The following is an 8511-nucleotide window of genomic DNA, read 5'->3' as shown; positions in this document are numbered from 1 at the left end:
TGCGGCAGGAGGGCATGCACACAGGATAGGGTATAAATCGCTCTAAAGGGTGAACGGAAGCACTATACACTATGACATTAACACACGTTTTCACAACTAATTATAGTCGTTTGGTGGAGAATTCCGAACAGAGCGCTTAAAAATATTCAAGTCAATAAATCCACTGACAGTCACAGGAAAATGCCTAGGCACCAAATCAATTCCATCACATTACCATAAAGGCAAAGTTTATCGCTCGGAAGCAAACTAAGCAAATGGGCCAGTCGATGATGTGTGATGTGCTGTGTAGCAGTATAAGAGATGGTCGTAAAGCATTTTATTAGCTTGTAGAACAAACCATGTGAATTGTCCCCTTGGAACATGTACATATGTATATAAAAAAGAACTTCAATGCAAACCAAAGTCATCCCGTAGGAAGTTAGATGGGTTGGAGATGGATCGGTGGTTCATCGTGTGTGGCCGGGTCGGCTTTCCATGCTGTGTGGTATTCTTCTTCGACAGTTTTCCGACTTTTCCGCCTACTGACATGGTTGACATACTGTATGCTCGGTTGACAATTTGTACTTTTAATGCTGTATCTACCTACCGCCGATAGGCAGCAAACTTGATACAGGCAGAGTAATAGTAAGCGAAAGCCTCTCGGTGTATCGTGTAGTTGAAAGATGGTAGATACACATAGCCCGTGAGTAATTGACCTTTAACCCTTCAGGACGCGCGCTGTTGTAAAAAGTACAACACTACCAAAAAATCTCGTTCGTCGTATACAGCGCGAGCGCGGTGCAGTTTCGGTTGCTTTATGGCGCGCGTCCTGAAAGGTTAAAGATATGGATGGGGATAAACGAGATAATTACGAAGTAAAAGAAATGGTGATAGGGTATCGGGATGCTTCGTTGGCATAGTTCCCTCGTTCGGCCTATCTCAACGTAAACTAAAAACTCAAACAAACACGCATAACTGGATATCGGAAATGTTAGCGCCAAACAGCTGTAACATTTCGTTTCAATTTAAGTACTTTGGAGCATTAAAATTGAATGAAAATGTCACTTTGTTTAGCTTTTGTAGACGCCATGATTCTTCGGCTTAGTGGGTAGTCTATACACATGATCATAAATAGCATGATTCTGGAACATTTCGAATTGACTTTTCAATAACTGAGCATTTGATGCGACGGTGAAAGATGCTATTTTGACCTTGTATATTTGTTTTCAACGAATAATGATTAGGGTAGGGCGGGGCAAGATGAGCACCTTAAGGATCACGTTGAGTTTATTGAAAGTTAACACAATTTTTCAAAGTACCTGGGTAATTCTCGCTGAGACCGGCCCACTATTTACACCTTGTCTTCAAAAATGTTTAAGGTGTCGATTTTCTGAAAGCCCTCGCCTAAAAATTAAGAAAAACGCATTTGGTTACTCAAATTGATGGACCCCCCGTTAGTTAGAGCCACAACAATTTTTGCAGACCCCTCGATTTTGGTCAAATGGTGGCTCACTTAAACCGTTATAACTCGAAAGTTTCTCCAACAACCACCTCAAAACGATTTGTTGTTGAAAAGAGGAAAGATAGAGCTACTATTTCCAATAATAAAAAGTTGGGTCGGCCATATTGATTTTGGCCGCCATCTTGGATTTTTATACCAAAACATTTTTTTCACCATGAGGGCAACCACCGATTTTCAAAATTATTGCATTAACTGAAAGCTGGGACATTTATCAAAAAATTAGAGATGTCTTTTTCTTCTTTCAAAAGTTATCTGCAGTTTTGTAAATTAGGCCACCTTTTCTCCATACATTTCCATGCGCATCGGCAACGACATGCAACAGCATCCGAGTTTACGCCTACATGTATACACAAAGGCGCGTGCCGCAAAATTTGGCCAAATCGGAGGTTCGTTTCCGTTTTTGACTGTTTCTCAATAATGCGGGCATTGTTTTCATAACTTTTTTAGTGTTTTGAAAAGCTTAAACCTTCAGCTTTCCATTAGTGGGTTCAGAATTCAAATTCGTATTCGTAAACACTGCTAAATAACGCTGCATTTATGTAAACGGTCGGCACCGGGCCCAGTGCGCAAAAGTGGCATGATTTACAAAACGGCAGATAACTTTTGAAAGAAGAAAAAGACATCTCCAATTTTTTGATATGTTATGTATAAATGTCCCAGCTTTCAATTAATGCAAAAATTTTGAAAATCGGTGGTTGCCCTCATGGTGAAAAAAATGTTTTGGTATAAAAATCCAAGATGGCGGCCAAAATCAATATGGCCGACCCAACTTTTTATTATTGGAAATAGTAGCTCTATCTTTCCTTTTTTCAACAACAATTCGTTTTGAGGTGGTTGTTGGAGAAACTTTCGAGTTATAACGGTTTAAGTGAGCCACAATTTGACCAATATCGAGGGGTCTGCAAAAATTGTTGTGGCTCTAACTAACGGGGGGTCCATCAATTTGAGTAACCAAATGCATTTTTCTTACTTTTTAGGCGAGGGCTTTCGGAAAATCGACACCTTAAACATTTTTGAAGACAAGGTGTAAATAGTGGGCCGGTCTCAGCGAGAATTACCCACCTCTCAATAGTTATTTTCTATATCATGTTTTCTATCACCCATAAACATAGGAGGGTTCAAAATTCACAATAAGGATGATTTATTTGACTAAACAAAAAAGATGTTTTATGGTCAGTTCGAACATGCTACGGGGCAAGACGAGCACCCCTACGGGGCAAGAAGAGCACTTCATTAAAATCTCAATATTTTAACAATAAATTGGTCATACAGTGATTGATATAGTGTACCTTGTTTATAGCTATAGTACCACGTTCTAAAATTATAATTTTTTTCGGTAATTATAAAACAAATGCGATTTTATAATACTTTATACAAAATGACCCGAAAAACAATAAACGATTATTAAGTTGCTTATTTTTAGGTATTTACGCAACCAAATAGTTTCAGAGGTTACTGGACCCATATAGCCGAGGCGGTAAACGCACGGGTATTCAGCATGACCATGCTGAGGGTGACGGGTTCGATTCCCGGTCGGTCCAGGATCTTTTCGTAAAGGAAATTTCCTTGACTTCCTTGGGCATAGAGTATCTTCGTGCCTGCCACACGATATACACATGCAAAAATGGTCATTGGCAGAGGAAGCTCTCAGTTAAAAACTGTGGAAGTGCTCATTGAATACTAAGCTGAGAAGCAGGCTTTGTCCTAGTGAGGACGTTACGCCAAGAAGAGGAGAGAGAGGAGGAAACCTATGTTCGGCACTATTGAGTGGATTCCAATAATTTCAAAATATTTTCTATATTCCCCTCAGGGGTGCTCTTCTTGCCCCACCATAGGTAAATCACTAAAATTGAATAAATTTTAATGTTTGTTTTTAGAAAATATTTCCTAATATAAATTAAAATGCTTTGCAGTAAGCTAGTAATGTTGGCTGATAACAAGAATTATGGTAAAAATTTGATTCTAACATAAAAACCTTATTTTATTCTGATGATTTCTTATAAGAAAATGATAAAAATCCATGCTATTGACTAATTTGACGATATTTTTTAATTCGTTCATTATGAAGTACCTTATATCAGGTTTACAAACAGGATAAACATTATTCTAACGGATTATGAACTTGTTTGGGCAAAATTCATCATAAAAGTAGTAAAACAGAGGGGTGCTCAACTTGCCCCGGGTGGCCATCTTGTCCCGTCCTACCCTATTTTACAAATTGAATGTGGGCCGAATATTGGGGACATTTTTTTCTCTATGCACCCAAACCTTGGCCCATTAGTAAAGTGACGTCAACAACACCGATAAAGTGATGTCTACAACATTGCTTGCGTAAGAACTAGAAAGAACGAACAGAAAGATAGATTTTATGTGCGGTGATTGTAAAAATATAACACAATAATAGGGTTGTGTTGTTTTCGATACTAAATTAAAAAAGAACTTTAGTTTAAGTGATTTATTTGAAGTTTTTGAAAATTTGACTTCGAAAATGTATTTTAAAAGTAAGATTGGTACACAAACAGAGATAATACTTCAGCAGAAATATTGAAAAAAAAATGAGATAATAAGTGGCTCTAGTGCATGGAAAGCAATAGGCCAACATTGTATCCACTAATAGGCCAATTATTGTACCATAGACCAACATTGCATACCCTCGCATCGAATCTTTTCAACTTAATTTAGTAAATTCTTGAATATTTACGTAAGTTTACTTCCAATTTGTGAAACATGCATTGCTTAGAGTGTGTAATAGGGTCAACATATTATTCCTGGTGCTATTAATTCATGAGTCATGGTCAAAATTGTCAAGGTGGCTTGCAAATTAGGCCATGGAATGGTACATATACCCTACTCTAGTGCAAGTTTAGACTGTTTCTCTTCGAATTTTTATTTTTTATTTTTTTTTTATTCTTCAATCACTTAACCTAACCCTCTAATACCCAAATTTTTGATTTTGATCTAAATATCGTTTTTCGTCATTTAAAATCGATTTAAACATGTTTTGGAAGATGATTCTTTTTAATTCTCGATTTCGTGAATTTCAGTTTTTGATTTTTCTAATTTTTATTTTTGAACATTCCCACACTTTTATATTTTTCCTGGAAGCCTATTTGGGGTACGGATTTTTTGAGATAAAAACATTTTGAGATTTTATGATTATTGTTGAAATATTTTTATTTTTATTTTTTTTCATAGAAAATTTTATTTTCCGTGTAATTTTAAGGAAAATAATTTTAGAGTGTATTCGATTCCCTTAAACTATTAAACTAGGATAGAAAGAATTGGGAAAAATTTAAAATATGTTAATTGTAGCGATTCAAAGCAAAATAAACAATGACTTCTGAAAGGTGACGAAAACATCATTTTTTCAATGATTTTAAAAAATGAAAGTTTGCTTCAAAATATGCCAAAAAATATTTTGAGATGTACAAAACAGTCCTAAATATCAGCCAAAAATATAAAAATTTTGATTTTCTACGAAACAAAAATTACAAAAATGCTCAAACTGTACCCCGTCTAAAGGCGGGATTGGGTATTAGAGGGCTAATTTACAGCTCTATTGTCCACTAGGGCACTGCGTGAGCGATTCCAATTGGAAGCTTGTACATACACATTGTACAGGGCCTAAATGTATTCTATTTTAGTTGTACTTTATCGAACTGGTTGCCGGGTATCCGGGTTCATTTGAGCATTTGAGCCATGGGCTCAGAAGAGGGTCAGTGTCAGCTGCTCTCAGGTGGAAAGAGCAACTGACGAAAGTGCCGGGGCTGGGATCGAATCCATGACTCATTTGTGGCCATCTCAGACCCACCCCTCTTTCCCTCTCGTAGACTTTTGTCTAAACAAAAAATTAGAAATCGTGCAAAAAAATTCAAATGACCAATATCGTGTAAAAAAAAAGTCGCGTAACTTCGAGAAAATCGCGTAAAAAAGTCGTACAAAATTAAATCGCGTAAAAAGTAGTGTAAAAACAGAATAGAGTGTATGTATGTATATGATTCAATTCAATTGCATTAGAGATCGAACAGAACATGCGCTCGTGCTATATCTTTTTCGTCCTAATGGGTATGCATTATTTATAAATGTGACCACCTGCTAGCAATGCCACATTAAAAACTGATCAACTCTAAAAAATCACTCCTATTAATGACAGCCTCAGGTCTCGCTGACATGCGCCATGTCGAGCACAGAAAAATGAACAACAGTGGCGACAGCCCGCTCGTAATTTTCTAATTAATTTTACATGTTCATACATGCACACAAGTCGCCAAACTAATCCGTCTCTCATTCCTAATCATTTCCTTTTTGGGCCCTCTGAAACGCACCCAACATACCAAAACTTTAATGAGATGTCCACGCCGAACATGGTTACCTAACATCATGTTGGCTGACTGCCGCCGCGGTGCGATTTCGATTCCCTCCGGAGTGATTAATTATACCTTGGTGCTGCCGGGGATCTGTGCTGAACGACAGTGAGTTGAATGCTTCATGGAGCAACAGAAATGCAACTCCACCTCTGAACCACGAAACGGCTCCGACAAGCGCCACCGACATGCTTCGACTTTAGGACTTGTTTGGAGGATTTCGATTTTTGGCCAGATGGCCTTCCGAATCGGTTCGTTGTATGCACTATTGCAAATGTGTTTTTTTTTTCAATCGCTGCTCCTGTCATCAGTCACCATCATAATATTTATAAATTCCACGTAGCAACTCTGTCATTATAGGAAACTTGTCTGTTTTTTGCTGGCTATATCATTCCGAGCTGGTGATGATTTGTGTTTTTATATGTCCTTACTAATGAATTGGGCTACCAGTTGACGCGAATCTATCGACACTTTAAAATTATTTGAGTTTAACGAGCTGATATGATTGTGTCAAAGAAAAAAAAGCATAATATCGTGGAACAGGAAACAGAAGTCAAGACAGAACAAATCAGATACACCAGTCCCATAATACATATAAGACATTACTCGATGAAAACATATCAAGTTTGTATCATAGTGTGTTATGTGATTATAATAGTTTTCTATTACGAATATTGTTGTTACATACTACACAAGAACAAAAAGCACATAAAAAAAACTAGCCTAATAGGTGCACTGGAAATACCCCAGTAGGACGAAGCCTGCTTCTCTTAACTGAGAGCTTCTTCAAACTACGTCCATAAACTACATAGACTTATTTTGGCCAACTCAGACCCCCCTCCTCCTCCGTAGACTTTTATTCACATAAAGATTTGAAAATTTGTATGGAGCGTAGACTTTGTCCTGAAAATGGACATTATGATACCTAAATGACCTATATAAAATAGAAATTATGATACTGAATTGAGCATGAGCATGATTGACCACCCGCGGTTGCTCCCCTGTTATTGCAAGGACAACTACATTTACACAAAGAACTAACAGATGATGCTTGGGACTAGCCTTCTCCTCATTGTATAAATGCTGGTATCCCAATACTTTTCAATAAGCAATACCAGCGCCGGCCGCGTTAGAATGCAGGTCAATTAAGGATAGGGAAGGAAGTGATGACGTGATTCTCGCTTAGACCAATAATCGAGGAATTCTCTGCGTTACTACAAGAAATCACTAAGAATTTGGATACGGGAAGGGAAGATGTGTTAGGGGATTTGTCTTGGTAAACAAATTGATACAAACTTCGAACAGATTCTTGTTTTGCTATGAACGATGCACTCGCGAAAAATTCCATTTGATTTCGTTCCCACCCGTCATTTTCAGGGAATATTAACAGTGTTTAAGGGGTCGATCACTTTTCCACGCGAAAACAAGCTTCAGAGAAAATCCTATAGCGCGTCTCCACCCTGCTAGGAAGCAGAAGTCTTTAGTTTAGTCCATTTCACACAGATATGAACTAAACGCGACGTTTAGCCTGTCTTAGGCCCGATTTCTTCACCTCGGCTTAACTCGTAAGCCAGGCTTACCCATATAGTTAAACCTGGCTTAACGCCTAAGCGAGGGTGAAGAAATCGGCCCTTAAAATCTGTTCCGATATACAGGGGATAGACAAAATGATCGGCACAGGCAAAATTTTTACTTTTCACGAAATGTTCAACTTGTTTTAACTTTTCGAAAAGTGCATCTAATATTCTCAAATTTTTACTGTAATTTCATCAACTACTTGTGTATCAGTGGTCCAAATTTGGGAAAGATCGAGTCATTTTTCACGAAGTTATAAATATTCTTGGAAAAAGTAAAAATATCCGATAGCCAACTTTGAGCTGCTATATCTCCGGATTCAATGAACCGAATGCAATGAAATTTTGAACATTTATGACTTATATAATGATCAATGACCGTTGACCTAACTTAATTACTTAAAATTCTTAACACGGAAGAAAATTATAACGGTTAGATTATTTTTCTAATAAAACACCAAATTATCCAAAACTTCAACATAATTCCAAAATTCAAGATGCAAATTATAGTTCATTTAATTTCCTTCTAATTGACTTATATATAAATGTGTATTGAAGGAAAGTAACAAAAAAGCCGCCAACAAATTGAAAAAGTAATGGAATGCATATTAAAAATAGACCAAATTGATAAAAAAAAATCGTGAGAAAAATAAAACCGCTATAACTTTTGCTAATTGTTAAAAATTTCAAGTTAAGTCAAATGTTTTTCAGAATTAATTATATAAGTCATGAATGGTCAAAATTTCATTGCAATCGGTTCATTAAATCCGGAGATATAATAGCTCAAAGTTGGCTATCGGATAATTTTATGTACCTTTTTCAAGAATTTTTACAACTTCGTGGAAAATTGCCCGACTTTTCCCAAATTCGGATCACTGATATACAACTAGTTGATGAACTTACAGTAAAAATTTAAGAATATAAATATTTCAAAATGTTACAGCTAGTTGAACAATTTTTGAAAAGTGAAAATTTAACCTGTCCCGATTATTTTGTCTATCCCCTGTACGTGCATTCTCAGTCACGGCAACGGTAACAAACGGGAACTATGCATAGCAACGATAACAACAAT

At 36.8% G+C, this 8511-nt stretch overlaps 1 protein-coding gene across 1 annotated transcript in view; it reads left to right on the top strand.

The window, feature by feature from the left end:
- LOC109430601 (triple functional domain protein) overlaps positions 1-8511 on the top strand; it is a gene marked incomplete in the record, with an annotated part of 231873 nt that overhangs the window by 213580 nt on the left and 9782 nt on the right.

This window comes from Aedes albopictus, chromosome 2, assembly GCF_035046485.1.
Source record: "Aedes albopictus strain Foshan chromosome 2, AalbF5, whole genome shotgun sequence".
Taxonomy (NCBI): domain Eukaryota; kingdom Metazoa; phylum Arthropoda; class Insecta; order Diptera; family Culicidae; genus Aedes; species Aedes albopictus.
The sequence above is the reverse complement of the archived record's forward strand: the minus strand, read 5'-3'. Positions and strand labels throughout refer to the sequence as shown.